Here is an 18,958-nt window from a genome sequence, read left to right on the forward strand (position 1 = left end):
CACCAATCCTTTGCTTGGAGTTGTAGGAGGCCCGTAGCAAACATCACTTGATCCTCCACTTCACATCTACTTCTTACAAAGACTGCCTCGGTGCTTGAAATCCATCTTTGACAAGCTATCGGGTCAATTTCCCCTTTGTACGGCAAAGGGTTACATGCCATGAATTCCTTGTACGTGCACCTTCGAGTACTTTTCTTTGTTTGTAGTTCACTAATCTTCTCCTTTAGTTCTTCCACCTTGGTCGTTACTAGAGTATCGACTACTCCCAATACTTGACCTTCCACCTCTTGAGCTAGTCGGGAATTACTAGCTTCAATCACTTTCTCTACTTCTCCTACAATCATTGCTCTCATTTCATTTCAGCGTGCTTCATCATCATCGTTTACAATCACCACATCAGCCATCTACATAAAACATTTATTATATTCATTAGGTTTCATTTCATACTTCCCATCATCACGTTTTAACATCATTTTATCATAACACGTTCCATTAATCATTCATACTTCATGCCTTATCGTCATTGAGGATTGTATCGTATCATATCGACCGAATCCTTTAATCATAACAAATTTTCTTTCCCATCATTTACATGTACCTTTCCTTCATCATTTGATTATCAATTTTGCCTTAAATATTGTTCATAAAGTCTTTAAAATCAATTGGATCGAGTCCCGCATTCAAGATCGTCGAAACAAAAAAATATTGGGAGCAGATGGGACGCTCGCGTGGCGCGAGGGCCAAGCCACCCATCCGCCGCGCGACGCCAGCAACGTCGCGCTACGCGACGGACATGGGGCTTCGGCGTGGCGCGGCACGAGCAACACATTTTGACAGAAGGTTCGTTTTCTTGCTGCTATTGATGCCCAGCTCCGTGAATTCTTAAACTTAACTCTTAAAAACATCATATCTCAAGTTCCACAAGTCCGTTTTGCCCGATTCTTTTTCCTACGCGTCCGTAATTTAATTGCGGACCCGTTTAGCATATTCGTTAGCCGTATATCTTGGTTTAAGAACAAGTAACCAATAAATCCCATTCTATTTCTAACTACAACATAATAAATTTTACAATTTACTTACTTGCGTAGCGCTTCGGAACGAACACACCTTTCATACGAGCTTTTAGGTTGAGTTCAAGCATTTGACTCAAATACTTGAATCCCTCAAACCTCGGCTCTGATACCAACTTGTGGCACCCAATTTTTACATTTGACAAATAACATAAACTTCATACAAATTTTTGGGAAAGTTTTGACATGGCCCATTCGTAAAGTAAACGTTTTCCTGCTTTTTAACGAACCCATTCAAGATACATTCTATGACACTTTTCAAAAGATGCTAAATTAAAAACCATACACAATTTACCCAAAACATTCTATCTAAGGTATCCAAAATTTTGACATCCCCCCTTGGCTTCTCACGATCGCACACACCAGACAAGGTCTGGTTTTGTTAGTGCACTGATGTCTGTTAACTTCGTCTTTATAGAGTCTTGTATTGTACTAAATAGATCAGGGTTCGTAAATCAAGAAAGTGTGAATTAGAGGTAATTCCGCTTGAAATGACACTAGGTCATTTCAAGCAAAATCAGATATGTTTTTAATTCCGCTTGAATCGTACATGATTGATTTCGCTTGAACTTATTTGGAGCGAAATCAGGTTTCGCTTGGAGATGTTTCAAGCGGAATCAGGTAGTCTATAATTACCTGATGTGTGTGTTCATTTGGAGCGGAATCAGGTTTTGTGTTCTGAGTCGAGGTGCTGTCCGTTTGTCATTTGAACGTGTAAAAGCTCAGGATTGATCAATAAAGAAAAGAATTGAAAAGGAACAAGCTGTTTGACATTGTTTGCATTGATTCCGCCTTTGTAAATGATGATGAACTACTCATACTGACTGTTTAGGGTCACCGGAACGTTCCAACAAGTGGTATCAGAGCTCAGGACGAGGAGTTCATGCCAATTCAGCTTGAAATCATCGGATTTTCTAACTTCTACTCATTCTTCTCTGATTTGAACGAAATTTAACGGTTGAAATGGCTTAAAACTCACATATATCAAGCGAAACATAATTCTAACTAATCCTTGAAAGAATTGGACCTTAATTCGAACAAGTTCGGACAAAATTGATTAATTCTGCTTGAAATTCGTTCGAATTTGCTGATGTCATCTTGATTCCGCTTGGAATTGCACACTTAATTTCAAGCGAAATTAGCTTCTTTTGTTAATTCCGCTTGAAATTGCAGTTAATTTCAAACGAAATCAGATTCCGCTTAAAAGTTATAATCTGATTCCACTTGAATTCAGATTCTGCTCGAAAGTTCAAGCGAAATAAGTGATTTCGCTTCTAACCTGATTTCGCTTGAGCAGTATTCCGCTTGAAAAGCTATTTCGCTTGAAACTGTTGTTTTCAAAATTTTTAATAAAAAAATTTCTAAGTGTTTGTTTGTTTGTTTCCAGTTGATTCCGAGGTAATTCAAGGATATAAAATCATGGGAAAAATTGTTCCTTACAGAGACACAGAAGAGCAGAAGAAAAATTAAAAGGCAGACAACAGAGAGCTGAATGGAGGATGATGAGAATTTCTCGTGTATACACTGAAGCTAAGAGAGCAAAGAGATGGGATGCTGTTAGAGAATGTTACCTTGATCCTGAAGGAAACGTTGCTATTGATTCAAAGACCCTTAGTCTTGAAGCTTTGGTTGAGCAAATTGCTGAAGAAGAAGAAGCTCAACAGAGTAAATGGTGGGGAGGTGGTGAAGAGAAAGAAAAAGAAAAAGAGGAAACTTCAAAATATGAAGTTGTGTGCTCAAAGTGTGAAAAATGTGAAGCAGACAATGTCAAACTCTTGAAGGATGTGGAGAGTTTGACATTGGAAAACAAAAATTTTAAAGAAAATGAAAAACAATTTGAAAATAAAATAAAAATTTTAGAAAATGAAAAATTAACAATTGAAAAGGATTTTGAGAATAAGATAAACACTTTAGAATATGAAAAAGTGTTTTGGGCAAACTTAGAAAATAAAGTTTTAAAAGATAGAGAAACTGTTTCGGAAAATCGAATAAAAGTTTTAGAAAATGAAATATCTGTTTTTGAAAACAATAAAATTGAACATGAAAAAACAATCAAGTCTCATCTTGAGAAAATATCTTAGCTTGAAAATGAAGCTGAGAATTCAAGAAATAAAATTGATGAGCTTGAAAAGAAATTGAAAGGCTTTGTGACTTCATCATCATTACCAGATCTTGTATGTCCAAAACCTATCAATTCCGTTCCAATAAGTGACAATGTCACAAATTTTGACAAAGTCCAAATTGAAGATTGTGATGATAAAACTGATGATGAAAAAGGAAAAGAAGAAAAAAGAAAAATATTTTTGGAATTAAACGAAAAATTTAAAAATACTGTTTTGCAATCTACTGAAATAGGTGAATGCTTAAAGCAAAAACCTGTTAAGAAGATTGTAGAACAGAAACAAAAAGCTAAAAATTCGAAAAATTTTCAAAAAGAAAATAAAAGCTCATCAGTTCAATCGTCCAATCATTATGAAAAACCACAAAAATTTAAAAATCAAAACTCACAAATAGTTGGTAATAAGTGGTGCAGGTTTGACCACAGTGCTCAAATGCCAAATCAAGGATACAAGAGGAGAAAAAATTACCACAAGGCAACTCAATGCTATGATCTAAGTGTGTGGTATGAAAATGGTGTGAGGTATGAAGATGAGGAAAGGTATGATAACATAGTGTGTTACACTTGTGGCTGTCAAGGACACATTGCTGTTAACTGCCAAAGTCAAAGATTAGAAACGAGAAGGTGCTATGAATGCCAAATTAGAGGCCATATTGCAAGAGATTGCCCAATGAGATCAAAGGAAAGATCGAGGGCTGAATCTCAGAAAATGGTGAAGAACTCAGTTGGAATTGAAGAAAAGCCCAAAGAAAAGAAACAGTAAAAACAGAAAGTGAAATTATCACAGGGGCAGTAAGATCGTTTGAGGAAGAAGAAAAAGAAAGCTAGAGAGTATTTGGAAAAGATTTTGTCCTCGGATACAACTGGTAATCCGAGAAAAGTTTGATGAATTGCTTTCCTCAACTGAAAAGGCAAGCAATACCAATTCATCAGATGCAAATCTGAGGACAAAAGGGGTGATAAAGAAAGAAAAATTAACTAATCAAACCAACGAAAAATCAAAGAAAGTTAATTTTTCAGATAAAGCTTTTATCAAAGTGTTTAAGTATAACAAAGATTGTGAAAAATCATGCACGTCACGAGTTGACAAATTTGGAAAGCTTAAACATTGTAGTGAATGGGTTCCAATAAAGAATGGCGATGAATTTGTTTTTGAGAAAACAAAAGAGCCATCTTCTGACAATGAATTTAACTTGTCAAAGTCAAAAGAGCCACGTTCTGGCAATGATTCTGACTCGTCAAAGTTAGAAGAGCCACGATCAGGCAATGAATCTGGTTTGTCAAAACCAGAAGAGCCATCGGTTGAGGTTAAAAATGAGGTAAAAAATCAGAATTCTGGTCTAACAATGGATGATGAAAATTTTCCACCATTGTTGAACAAGAATTCAAAATCACCCAAGGACAGTCAGGCTTGGGTGAATCTGTTTAAATGAAAAAACTGACTTGCCGGAGCTTCCAGGTTGGTAAGTGTGAAGCAGGTATCGGCATCTTTCTTGAGAAATTCACAGGTTGGTAACTGTGATATTTCGAATTACAAAAGACTAATCAAGGACATTAAGTTGTACTTGATTTATCTTTCCGAAAAGTGGTTAAAGGAGAACAATGTGATGAAAGAACCCCAAGTTTGTGAAAAGACAAAAAAAAACTTATTTTCCGGAAAAACCATTTTGATTAAAACAAACTAAAGTGTTTTGAAATCTTAATGGGAAAATAGTTTGTTGTCAGTGGGAGTTTTGATTGTTTAAGCCGAGTGAATGGCGAATTGAAGTGATTTGATATCAGTTTGTCACTTTCCTTGTACAGTTTGTTTTCAAATTTTCCTTTGAAAATCAAAACTGAAACATATTTTGATTTTAGGGGGAGAAAATTTTTAACAATTAGAAAATTTGAAAATGCCAAAAACATTGAAAAAGCTAAAATGAGTTTTGTTGAGAAAAGAGGAAATGATAGTAAATCAGTGGACTATCACAACTGGCTAAAGAAATGAAATGTCAAATGTGATAAACGGTCTCACTAATGATGTGACGATAAGCTCGGCTAGACTAGTAGATTTGCGATAACGATACAAATTTAAAAGAAAAATCCTAGTTCTAGTGGGAAACATGGTTGAAAGCATAGTACTTAGTTTTGTCCTTTGTGATTGTATACCTACTCAGTAATCGTTGAATGCTAAAGGAGCATAAAAAACTGGTTAAGTTTGTGAATTTTCACAACTTGCTGAAACGTCGCTGTGATTGTGCATTTTATTTTGCAAAGATTTAAACTTGTTTTATTTCTTTATTCTGTTTAAGCATTGGACATCCTTTGCGTATACGTGAGTATCGAACTGGATGTTATTGCCTAAACATTCTGCGTTATTTTCTTTGGTGTTTCGTTTAAGCTTTGGATCACTTCTGCGTATACGGGAGTATCGACCTGGTGGACTTTCTCTGCGTATCGAAAGATCGACCTGATTGTTAATGTTTAAACATTCTGCTTTGTTTTCGCACATATCACAGTTGATAAAAGTTTAAAGGCATTACTTGAGTTAGTGTATTGCATGATGAGGGGATATGCTGAGATCGTGGGATCCATAAGAATTTAGTGCAAAATTAATATACCTTAACGTATTGGTAAGCATTTTGAAAGTTTTTAGATTGAGTTAAGAGGACAACTATATGGTCAATCTATGCGAATCGTTTAGAACTTAAAATGATTAAAGCTTAACGGTGCTAGTGATATGTTTAAAAAAAACTGATATGATCCTCTTATACAAACTCATCAAAAATATTGTTTGTATATATTTCTTTACTGCATTTCTAAAAAAAAATTAAAAACCCAAAAATATTGTGTTTTTAGCATAAACTTTTGAAAAATACAAAAAGATTTTTCGACAACTGATATTGGAAAGCAGATGTAACACCCCGAAAACGGGTTTGGTAATCAAACCACGTTAATACTAAAAGACGGGTAAAATACCGTTAGTGGTGAAAATTTACCCGGTAAATATTAGGATTTAAGTAAATAAACCTAATATTAATTAAAAGGAGAATAAATACTTTGAGAAAAGTAAGTTTATAAGAAGCCCGAGTTAACGGGACTTAAAATAAAAAGGGTTATAACTCTCGAAACCCACTAAGTAACTAGGAATATCAACCTAGTTAATTATGTGGTTTGAAAACAATAAAGAAAACTTGGTTTATAATCCTTCTGATAACTCTAAAAACTTGAGGGACTAAAAGTGTTAAATGAGGAAAATAGTTTTAATTTAATAAAAATCAAAACACCAAAACACACACTCATGTGTGTGTTCTGGTCGTGATTTACACAGGAGCCAAAAAGGGTTTTTATCAAAACCCTAAATCACAAGAAATTCAGCCAAATCAAGGGAAATCAAGCTAGGAAATTGGGGCTTTTAATAAATTAGTGATCACCAAACCTAGGGGATTACAAGGTATGTCAAAATTCGTTATTTGATTCTATTCAAAATTATGGATGAACAATTATAATCCGAAATTAGTATTGCATGAATGTTGTTTGGATGATATTGAAGTGAAATAGTGTTTAGGAGTAAACCCTAGACAAGTATAAATTGAAATCATGCTTAGCTCAAGTAAATTCAGATTTTTGTTGATGCTAAATTGAGGTATAAGATGTTCTTAGGGTTTTGATCGCTAAATAAATAGTGTTATGATGTCAAGAACATGCTTAATTTGAAAGCTGAATTCAAACGGTTCTTGATCAGAATTTACAGCCAACTTGTATTGGCTGTAACCTGGATAAAACATGGTAAAAACATGTGTTTCTTGAGCCTAAAATGTAATTCCAGGAAATATCTTTAAAACCCCACTGGAATCGCATTTTTTCGACGAAAATTGAGCGTTTTATGAATTTTTCCGTATCAAAGGTTCAAGCTGCGTTTTCTGGCAGAATCTGCAGCCCATTACGAATGTCATAACTCAATTTAGGAATTGAGTTATGCTCTCAAATTCTTACTGTAGAAAGTATTAAGTGATTAGAAGAATTGCCAATTGGAATTTCGTCAATCGGATAAACGAGGAATTTTTAATGAATTTTTCCGTAAGCTGCAGTCAGAAGTGACGAATCTGATTGCAGCTTAGTAAATGAATTTTTACGAATTCTTGGTAAAGAGTTAGATCTTTAAATTTTAACACAAGTTCGAACCCTCCGAGGGGTACGCCACACAAAAAAATCATAATTTTTGAAGACTTGTAAACAGGTTAAACAGGTCACCAAAAACAGCCTATTTTCAGTGATATGAAACTTGATTTTTTTTTGGTGTTATAAATTATGCCCACAAAGTTCATATGTTGAAACTATGAATGAAACACGTAATTTCCTAATTTATTTAATTAGGGGTGATACGTGATAATACGGAATCTAATCATAATGTAGATTTTAGTTAATTACACGTATCATATGATTAGAGGTAGTTAACTAGTAGAAAGTTAAAATTTACTAATGACGAAGTCGAATAATGATTTCGACATAGAAAATACGTAAGGTGGAATAGTCGTATTTGTTAATGACTAATCTAACCACCTTGTGAATGATGATAGTTTGACGCCTAACAAGCTAGGTGGAAGCTTGTGGATGAAGCGGGTCAAACGGAGCGCGTACGGAAAGAAAGGCGTGGCATGGATGCAAGGTAAGTATAGCTTAGACTAGTCTTATATGTTAGGATATTCTCTTATCGTATTTAGTTATGAATGAGATAAATACATAATTGAGGTATGATGTTCCGGCGTGTAAACGTACGGAACAAAGTAGTCAATCATGACAAGAAACCATGTGGATGGTTAAAAGGAGTTAAATCGGTAAATTGGTCATGCGTTGACCATAACTATTGGTTTTGAAAGACACAGTAAAACATAAACCATGATAGGCTAAAAAGTGTTAAGAAATGATTAATAAGTTAAATGACCGCACGATGTAAACCGGAGCGAGTCATGTAGATGAGATGGTAATAAATATCATCTCGTCAACATATTCGGTCACTTAGACCAAATGGGTTAAAAGGTGAAGATATCACCCTTTGACAATAACGACTAATGATTTTTGTCGAGTTATATTATTTCAGGTGTAAATGTCAAATGGGTATTAGCAACGCTATGAATTAGCGGTTATAAAAGCAAGGTATTAAAAACGGGTCAATATATTGGTCTGCGCCAGGTATGTGAAAAAGGGTAACCCTCATTTAGAACATGTGGTTCAAAGAGTGTTAAAAGTAGTCAAGGTGAACATTTGGTTACTTGATAAGTAAACCAAATATTTTAGGTAAGGAACATTGTATTTGGAAAGCTTAATGACTTTTCAAACAAAATCATAGGTTAAAAGAGGGATTACGGGTCAAAATAAGCATACGAGTGAAAACGGGTTTTAAATTGTGTAATAAACCTGTGATTATAACCTAATATGGTAAATAACCTTAATTTGAAGTAGTGTACGTGAAATAAAGGTTAGACAAGTATGTTTGTTTGATAAACATATAAACGGGTCAAAATTTTGGTAAAAGAGTAATAAGCCGAAGACTTAAAAGTCTTAAATTTTATTAATCCGGATGTTGGATTTTAACTCCATATGATGGAAGATTAAATTACAATCATGTAGGAAGAAACGGTAGATCAAACGGATAAGCGGTTTGAAAGATACGAAAGTTTTCGTGTCGAATAACGGCAAAAATAGAGAAGCTGGATGCAGAGTCCACCGTAATTTACGGTCCCACCGTAAATTACGGTGGAGATGAATTGGTTACGGTGCTAATTGTCTGTTGTACGGTAGAAGAATAGAAACCTAGGGGCCATCGTAATTTACGGTCCCACCGTAAATTACGGTGGAGATTATTTTTTTATATTTTGTTTTCATTTGAAAATCAATTGTTTCCCGGACATCGTTCGGACATGATTTAAACCCCGTATGACTAAAGCATTTCATGTTTATGAAATGTAGGTACACCTTGGACGCTGGAAGACGATCAAGCTCAGCGAAGAACCGAACACGATAATGATACACGCTTCCGCACTTTGCTACGTTGTAATTTTTAAACAACGAATTCGATCACGTTATGTAGAATAACTTATGATTTATAAAAGTTTTAATAAACCCGTATTTCCAAATGTTTATGTAATCTTAAATTACATGATTGTTTTACGTAAAAATTTACGTTAAACCTTGAATAATAAGACCGGGTGTTACAACTTGGTATCAGAGCCTTGGTTTAAGAGATTCGAGTATGGTGGGGAGGAACCATGCTTGGACTTAAACCTTATGCTCTTGACAAAGAATAGTGTTCGGTTCGAGGCTTGATCGCAAATCCGGTAAGTACAAATACGTGAATAGTTAGTATGCTAAAGTGTTGTAAACAACACATAGGGCTATCGTGTGATACGCGTTACCCCAATTAAAATGATTGAAATAGTTGACGAAAATACGCGCGTTGACGCGTGTAGTAGAAAAAGCCTTGTATTATAATACGGGCGATTATTACGGTTGACGTTACTAACTTTTGTGAATGTTTTAAATTGAAGGACACTCGCGTTTGAAGACGACGAGAGTCAAACGAATTGTGGATATGATGATGGAACGATCCGAAGTATGACAAGAGGAGCATACTCACCGAGGACTAAATCGCGTAATGACCGCGAACAAGGTTAATGGCAAAGAACGCCCGTCGGGGAAAACATTACCAGGTGCACATTTTTAATAATAGCATAAATAGTAATATGCAACAATAAGTAGGAACTTAAAAGTTGCATATGTAAAATTAAAAAAAAAAAAACTTGGAAAGACCTGAATAGAAAACCTATCCGGGATATTGTTTCCAAGAAAAACAGATAGAGGTATTACTTACATAGGGCGTGATGTGAAAACTGTAAAAAGGTCATGCGTGTCATGTGTTAATCGCTTACTCTGGCCAAGTAAGTAGCGGCATATGTTACCATGAACTTCTTACGGCGGACACGTTTACATCCGATGTAGTAAGGGCAGGGTGAATGGGACTAATTAAAAAGTGCCCAAATGAATCAGATAAGCAAAATACTTGGTAACAATGTAAACGCACAACCAAGTGACGGGAGCGTATTACATTAGGATAATGAGCCCGAGTGAAGGGACAAACAAGCATGTAAAATGATTCAGACAAGTATTGGGAAAGAGTGTACTTACACTCGAACCCAGAAAACATCAAGTATTGGGAGGGAGTGTACTTACACTCGAACCCAGAAAACATCAAGTATTGGGAGGGAGTGTACTCACACTCGAACCCAGAAAACATCAAGTATTGGGAGGGAGTGTACTTACACTCGAACCCAGAAAACATCAAGTATTGGGAGGGAGTGTACTCACACTCGAACCCAGAAAACATCAAGTATTGGGAGGTAGTGTATTTACACTCGAACCCAGAAAACATCAAGCATGTAAAACGATTTAGACAAACATTGGGAGGGAGTGATACTTACACTCGAACCCGGAAAATGCAAACATGTAAGATGATGTAGACATGTATTGGGAGGGGGTGTACTTACACTCGAACCCGGAAAATGCAAACATGTAAAGTGATGTAGATATGCATTGGGAGGTAGTGTACTTACACTCGAACCCGAAGAATACAAATAAGACTCTTAACAGGCCGATTTTGTAAAACACCAAATTTGAGAACGAAGTTGGAATATAAAAGTGAAACGAAGTCATAATACATACCGTAAGGGTTGCAATAATAACGACTTCGGTAAAACACCCAGTTGGTGGGTAAGGATTTAAACACATGCGTAGACTGAGAAACAGGAACGCGAAATAGAAAGTCAAAAGACTCGGAATATGAGTCATGACTAAAAGATGATAAGAATCTTCGCAAATATAAATTTAGGTAATTGCGTTCAACCAATTCAAAGTTGGACGGGTCAAATAAAGAACGAAGTCTGACATTCATAGGTGATGAAAATTCACCTAAAATGAGTCAAACGAGTCAATTAAGAAAAAAAAAATGGAGGGGCCAAAATGACCGACGGGTCATGAACTAAAGCAAAGGGATCATAAGGGCCCCGTCTTAAAGAGACGAAAGCTTAAGAAAATAGCCTACGAGGTTAGGTGAAAGAACCTACGGGTCAATAGAGTAAGGTGAGGGAAACTTGTTACGATCCCTTGCGTAAAACGAGAACGAAAAACAATAAATTAGGGGTTGTCAATTCCCTTGACATGAGTAATTACATAGTTAAGAGATAAACGTTATACTAAAATTCAGATTTAGTAAGAAATAATATTTTTATAAATATAAATTCTGACAGAAATTTGAATAGTAATCATAAAGGGTTCAAGTCTTGACGCTGATAGGCGCAAGACGATATATTCGAAAACTGATCTTTTTGAAAATGAAAGGTTGATATAAATTAAACATGCGTGACACGATCACGGTCAAGAAATGCAATGTGAAGTGGAATCACATTATAACCAAGCGAGCGGTAAAGGTCATTTAAGTAATCTGGTTGCTTGTAAGCGGTAGATTCGGTAAAACTAAACCGAATAAATGAATTCTGAAAACAGAAGAAATTGTTGCTAAAAGTGAAAGACTTCACTAAAGACCCTTAAACGGGTCAAGGTAACGGATTCACCAAGAGTTCGGTAATATCTAAAAGCGATGGAAATCGCTAAGTTAACTAAACAAGTAAAAAAAAAATAACGGAATTACGCTATTTCAAGTCACATTATGTCGTATCAGGTACGTAGAGGTTCTGTAACCAGAAAAGACATTACCATAATTTTTCTGGTAATACTAACAATTGGTTAGAGTATGAGTAATGCTTATGAAATTACTCAAGTCAAAACGCATTGAGTTTAGAACTCAATGAACTATGTAAGAAAAGGTTTCGAGGACGAAACCTCTTTAAGGGGGGTAGACTTGTAACACCCCGAAAACGGGTTTGGTAATCAAACCACGTTAATACTAAAAGACGGGTAAAATACCGTTAGTGGTGAAAATTTACCCGGTAAATATTAGGATTTAAGTAAATAAACCTAATATTAATTAAAAGGAGAATAAATACTTTGAGAAAAGTAAGTTTATAAGACGCCCGAGTTAACGGGACTTAAAATAAAAAGGGTTATAACTCTCGAAACCCACTAAGTAACTAGGAATATCAACCTAGTTAATTATGTGGTTTGAAAACAATAAAGAAAACTTGGTTTATAATCCTTCTGATAACTCTAAAAACTTGAGGGACTAAAAGTGTTAAATGAGGAAAATAGTTTTAATTTAATAAAAATCAAAACACCAAAACACACACTCATGTGTGTGTTCTGGTCGTGATTTACACAGGAGCCAAAAAGGGTTTTTATCAAAACCCTAAATCACAAGAAATTCAGCCAAATCAAGGGAAATCAAGCTAGGAAATTGGGGCTTTTAATAAATTAGTGATCACCAAACCTAGGGGATTACAAGGTATGTCAAAATTCGTTGTTTGATTCTATTCAAAATTATGGATGAACAATTATAATCCGAAATTAGTATTGCATGAATGTTGTTTGGATGATATTGAAGTGAAATGGTGTTTAGGAGTAAACCCTAGACAAGTATAAATTGAAATCATGCTTAGCTCAAGTAAATTCAGATTTTTGTTGATGCTAAATTGAGGTATAAGATGTTCTTAGGGTTTTGATCGCTAAATAAATAGTGTTATGATGTCAAGAACATGCTTAATTTTAAAGCTGAATTCAAACAGTTCTTGATCAGAATTTACAGCCAACTTGTATTGGCTATAACCTGGATAAAACGTGGTAAAAACATGTGTTTCTTGAGCCTAAAATGTAATTCCAGGAAATATCTTTAAAACCCCACTGGAATCGCATTTTTTCGACGAAAATTGAGCGTTTTATGAATTTTTCCGTATCAAAGGTTCAAGCTGCGTTTTCTGGCAGAATCTGCAGCCCATTACGAATGTCATAACTCAATTTAGGAATTGATTTATGCTCTCAAATTCTTACTGTAGAAAGTATTAAGTGATTAGAAGAATTGCCAATTGGAATTTCGTCAATCGGATAAACGAGGAATTTTTAATGAATTTTTCCGTAAGCTGCAGTCAGAAGTGACGAATCTGATTGCAGCTTAGTAAATGAATTTTTACGAATTCTTGGTAAAGAGTTAGATCTTTAAATTTTAACACAAGTTCGAACCCTCCGAGGGGTACGCCACACAAAAAAAATCATAATTTTTGAAGACTTGTAAACAGGTTAAACAGGTCACCAAAAACAGCCTATTTTCAGTGATATGAAACTTGATTTTTTTTGGTGTTATAAATTATGCCCACAAAGTTCATATGTTGAAACTATGAATGAAACACGTAATTTCCTAATTTATTTAATTAGGGGTGATACGTGATAATACGGAATCTAATCATAATGTAGATTTTAGTTAATTACACGTATCATATGATTAGAGGTAGTTAACTAGTAGAAAGTTAAAATTTACTAATGACGAAGTCGAATAATGATTTCGACATAGAAAATACGTAAGGTGGAATAGTCGTATTTGTTAATGACTAATCTAACCACCTTGTGAATGATGATAGTTTGACGCCTAACAAGCTAGGTGGAAGCTTGTGGATGAAGTGGGTCAAACAGAGCGCGTACGGAAAGAAAGGCGTGGCATGGATACAAGGTAAGTATAGCTTACACTAGTCTTATATGTTAGGATATTCTCTTATCGTATTTAGTTATGAATGAGATAAATACATAATTGAGGTATGATGTTCCGGCGTGTAAACGTACGGAACAAAGTAGTCAATCATGACAAGAAACCATGTGGATGGTTAAAAGGAGTTAAATCGGTAAATTGGTCATGCGTTGACCATAACTATTGGTTTTGAAAGACACAGTAAAACATAAACCATGATAGGCTAAAAAGTGTTAAGAAATGATTAATAAGTGAAATGACCGCACGATGTAAACCGGAGCAAGTCATGTAGATGAGATGGTAATAAATATCATCTCGTCAACATATTCGGTCACTTAGACCAAATGGGTTAAAAGGTGAAGATATCACCCTTTGACAATAACGACTAATGATTTTTGTCGAGTTATATTATTTCAGGTGTAAATGTCAAATGGGTATTAGCAACGCTATGAATTAGCGGTTATAAAAGCAAGGTATTAAAAACGGGTCAATATATTGGTCTGCGCCAGGTATGTGAAAAAGGGTAACCCTCATTTAGAACATGTGGTTCAAAGAGTGTTAAAAGTAGTCAAGGTGAACATTTGGTTACTTGATAAGTAAACCAAATGTTTTAGGTAAGGAACATTGTATTTGGAAAGCTTAATGACTTTTCAAACAAAATCATAGGTTAAAAGAGGGATTACGGGTCAAAATAAGCATACGAGTGAAAACGGGTTTTAAATTGTGTAATAAACCTGTGATTATAACCTAATATGGTAAATAACCTTAATTTGAAGTAGTGTACGTGAAATAAAGGTTAAACAAGTATGTTTGTTTGATAAACGTATAAACGGGTCAAAATTTTGGTAAAAGAGTAATAAGCCGAAGACTTAAAAGTCTTAAATTTTATTAATCCGGATGTTGGATTTTAACTCCATATGATGGAAGATTAAATTACAATCATGTAGGAAGAAACGGTAGATCAAACGGATAAGCGGTTTGAAAGATACGAAAGTTTTCGTGTCGAATAACGGCAAAAATAGAGAAGCTGGATGCAGAGTCCACCGTAATTTACGGTCCCACCGTAAATTACGGTGGAGATGAATTGGTTACGGTGCTAACTGTCTGTTGTACGGTAGAAGAATAGAAACCCAGGGGCCATCGTAATTTACGGTCCCACCGTAAATTACGGTGGAGATTATTTTTTTATATTTTGTTTTCATTTGAAAATCAATTGTTTCCCGGACATCGTTCGGACATGATTTAAACCCCGTATGACTAAAGCATTTCATGTTTATGAAATGTAGGTACACCTTGGACGCCGGAAGACGATCAAGCTCAGCGAAGAACCGAACACGGTAATGATACACGCTTCCGCACTTTGCTACGTTGTAATTTTTAAAAAACGAATTCGATCACGTTATGTAGAATAACTTATGATTTATAAAAGTTTTAATAAACCCGTATTTCCAAATGTTTATGTAATCTTAAATTACATGATTGTTTTACGTAAAAATTTACGTTAAACCTTGAATAATAAGACCGGGTGTTACAGCAGATTTTCAAAATTCGAGTGCTAAACATGATGAACAGGTTTGGAAAGTATTGTAAAATTTGAATATTATACAAATGTTTTGAAAAATTGTATGTTTAGTTAATCAAGGTCATTTACTTGAACTTGATGTAACTATAACAGATTGATGGTTGAATGATTTCTACCAGTAAGTTTTTATTTTAACTGTCAAAAATTTGTAAAACTTATGTTGAGATAGAGAATGTGCAGGTTTATCTTAGAGTAAAGAAAGATCTTCATGGCATAGATAGTATAAAGTTTGAACCAGATAATAAATTCCAGTCTATCGAAAGGGGGAGTTTACTTTCTAGGTCAACAATAAAATGGAAGATTGAAGAATGAGATGGATAGAGATTAATGGAGCTTTACAGTGCCACATATTCTGATGAAGCACAAAGACTGATGAAGACTGAAGGCTTTGAAGACTCGACACTACAAACTTCGTCGACATCCAAGGGGGAGTCTGTTAGTGTATTTGTCTGTCAACTTCGTCTGGTATCGAGTCTTGTGTATAGAAAGGTTAAAGTTTGAAGGATTGGAGCAAAGATCGGTAGATCAAGACTAAAGACTGAAGATTGTTTGCAAAAGACTTCGTCAACATCCAAGGGGGAGTCTGTTAGTGCACTGATGTCTGTTAACTTCGTCTTTATAGAGTCTTGTATTGTACTAAATAGATCAGGGTTTGGAAATCAAGAAAGTGTGAATTAGAGGTAATTCCGCTTGAAATGACACTAGGTCATTTCAAGCAAAATCAGATATGTTTTTAATTCTGCTTGAATCGTACATGATTGATTTCGCTTGAACTTATTTGGAGCGAAATCAGGTTTCGCTTGGAGATGTTTCAAGCGGAATCAGGTAGTCTATAAATACCTGATGTGTGTGTTCATTTGGAGCGGAATTAGGTTTTGTGTTCTGAGTCGAGGTGCTGTCTGTTTGTCATTTGAACGTGTAAAAGCTCAGGATTGATCAATAAAGAAAAAAATTGAAAAGGAACAAGCTGTTTGACATTGTTTGCATTGATTCCGCCTTTATAAATGATGATGAACTACTCATACTGACTGTTTAGGGTCACCGGAACGATCCAACAGGTTTCTCTTTTTTTATGTTTTATAACAATATTTACACATCTAGTCCCTCATCTTTTAATCCCTATTCACTTTGGTAATTTACCTTTTAACTTAAATCATCTTTCTTTTACTAACTTTTATTTTGACATAATTCTATATATTTTCCATTTTAACTTATTAAAACATCACTACACATTATACTTTTAGGAAGTCTACCCCCCTTAAAGAAGGTTTCGTCCCCGCAACCTGAATACATACCAAATAATTCTGGGTAATGTTCTCACATTTCATCCTCCGCTTCCCACGTGAGTTCCGATCCCTTTCGATGTTGCCATTGGACCAACACTTGCCGAACGGATTTGTTGCGGAGTTGCTTTACTTTAAAATCCTTTATTGCGACAGGCTTTTCAACGTAATTTAATTTCCCATCCACTTCAATATCATCCAAAGGTACATATGCGGTCTCATCCGCGAGGCACTTTCGCAATTGCGACACATGAAAGGTGTTATGATTCCCATCCAACGCGGGTGGTAATTCCAACTGGTACGCCACCGCCCCGACCCGGGCGAGTATTTTGAATGGCCCGATGTATCGAGGACCTAGCTTCCCGCGTTTACGAAAACGGATTATCCCTTTCCATGGAGAGACCTTTGGTAACACATGATCTCGTACTTGAAACTCAATTTGTCGCCTTCGTCGATCCGCATAAGACTTTTGTCTATCTTGCCCTGCTTTTATCCTTGATCTAACCATATCAACCTTTTCATTCGTCTTGGCTACTACTTCTTTTGACGCGAGTTCTCGTTGACCCACTTCCCCCCAATAAATCGGAGTCCTACATTTCCTTCCACAGAGCATTTCGTAGGGGGCCATTTTTATGCTGTTATGATAACTATTATTATATGAAAACTCTACCATGGGTAGATGATCATCCCAGCTTCCCCCAAAATCCATGACACACGCCCTTAACATATCAACTAATGTTTGTATAGTTCGTTCCGATTGACCATCGGTTTGAGGATGGTAGGCGGTGCTAATATGTAACTGGGTCCCCAATTCTCCATGAAACTTCCTCCAGTAACGAGATGTGAACCGGGTGTCCCGATCGGTTACTATAGACACAGGAACCCCATGCCGGGATATAATCTCGTTCATATAAACTTCCGCCATCTTTTCTGAATTATAAGTTTCCCAAATAGGTAAGAAATGTGCGCTTTTGGTCAGTCGATCAACGACCACCCATATTGCATCGTGCCCTTTTCTTGTCTTGGGGAGCTTAGTCACCAAATCCATCGTTACATGTTCCCACTTCCACACCGGGATCTCCAAGGGTTGCAACTTTCCATACGGCCTTTGGTGTTCGGCTTTTACTTGAGAACATGTCAAACACTTAGCAACATACTTGACAATGTCTCTTTTCATTCCCGGCCACCAATAATTCATCCTCAAGTCTCGATACATCTTTGTAGCTCCCGGATGAACGGAGTACCGAGACTTGTGAGCCTCATTCAATAATAATTCTTTCACATCACGTTTCCGAGGTATCCAGATTCGGTCATACCTCGTTTTCTTACCATTTGCATTCTCTTCCATTTCATGAATAAATCCTTTCGTCCTCTCTTTCTTTGGGTCGCCAATATTTAAAGATTTTGTTTGAGCTTCTCGAATTTCACCAAGGAGTTTAGGTGTGACTACCATCTTCATAGATTTTACCCGAATCGGGGGCGAGTACTCCTTTCGACTTAGAGTGTCCGCCACTACATTAGCCTTCCCGGGATGGTAATGAATGTCACAATCATAATCCTTAATGAGTTCCAACCATCTTCGTTGCATCATATTAAGATCTTTCTGCTCGAAGAAATATTTGAGGCTTTTAGATCTGAGTACATTTCACCCCATATAGGTAGTGCCTCCATATCTTTAAGGCAAACACGACTGCCGCCAATTCTAGATCGTGAGTTGGGTAATTGTTCTCATGCTGCTTGAGTTGTCTTGAAGCATAAGCAACGACTTTACCCTTTTGCATTAATACGCAACTTAAACCTTGGTGGGAGGCATCAGTATATACTACCAAATCATCCGTTCCATCCGGTAGTGTCAAAACCGGAGAATTTGTAAGCGTTTCTTTCAAGGTCTGAAACGCCTTCTCTTGTTCTTCGCCCCGTATAAACTTTTCGCTCTTCTTTGTTAATTTCGTCATGGGTGAGGCTATTTTGGAGAAATCTTGGATAAGTCTTCTGTAATACCCAGCCAAGCCCAGAAAACTTTTTATTTCGCTTGGATTCTTCGGGGGTACCCAATCCATCACTGCATCTACTTTGAACGGGTCCATGTGGACGCCATCTGCGTCGATTACATGACCCAAAAATTGTACCTTTTTAAGCCAAAAGGCACACTTTGAGAACTTTGCATATAACTTTTCCTTACGAAGCGTCTCCAATACATTACGTAAGTGGGAAGCATGCTCTGCTTCACTTCGGGAGTAT

General features: G+C 36.0%; 1 long non-coding RNA gene across 2 annotated transcripts; it reads left to right on the forward strand.

Annotated features, from left to right (window-relative positions):
* Positions 1 to 6,449: 6,449 nt before the first annotated feature.
* On the forward strand, positions 6,450 to 9,173 carry LOC110935665. 2 transcript variants are annotated; one of them, XR_004891962.1, is made up of 4 exons: positions 6,450 to 6,622; positions 7,749 to 7,837; positions 8,270 to 8,325; positions 9,139 to 9,173. It is a non-coding gene; the product is annotated as an uncharacterized LOC110935665 (long non-coding RNA). The 2 variants fall into 2 exon arrangements; XR_002589307.2 differs by lacking the exon at positions 9,139 to 9,173 and having other exon boundaries at positions 6,459 to 6,622; positions 8,270 to 9,132.
* The last annotated feature ends 9,785 nt before the right edge of the window (positions 9,174 to 18,958 follow it).

This window comes from Helianthus annuus, chromosome 4 (genome assembly GCF_002127325.2).
Source record: "Helianthus annuus cultivar XRQ/B chromosome 4, HanXRQr2.0-SUNRISE, whole genome shotgun sequence".
In the NCBI taxonomy this organism is placed as follows: domain Eukaryota; kingdom Viridiplantae; phylum Streptophyta; class Magnoliopsida; order Asterales; family Asteraceae; genus Helianthus; species Helianthus annuus.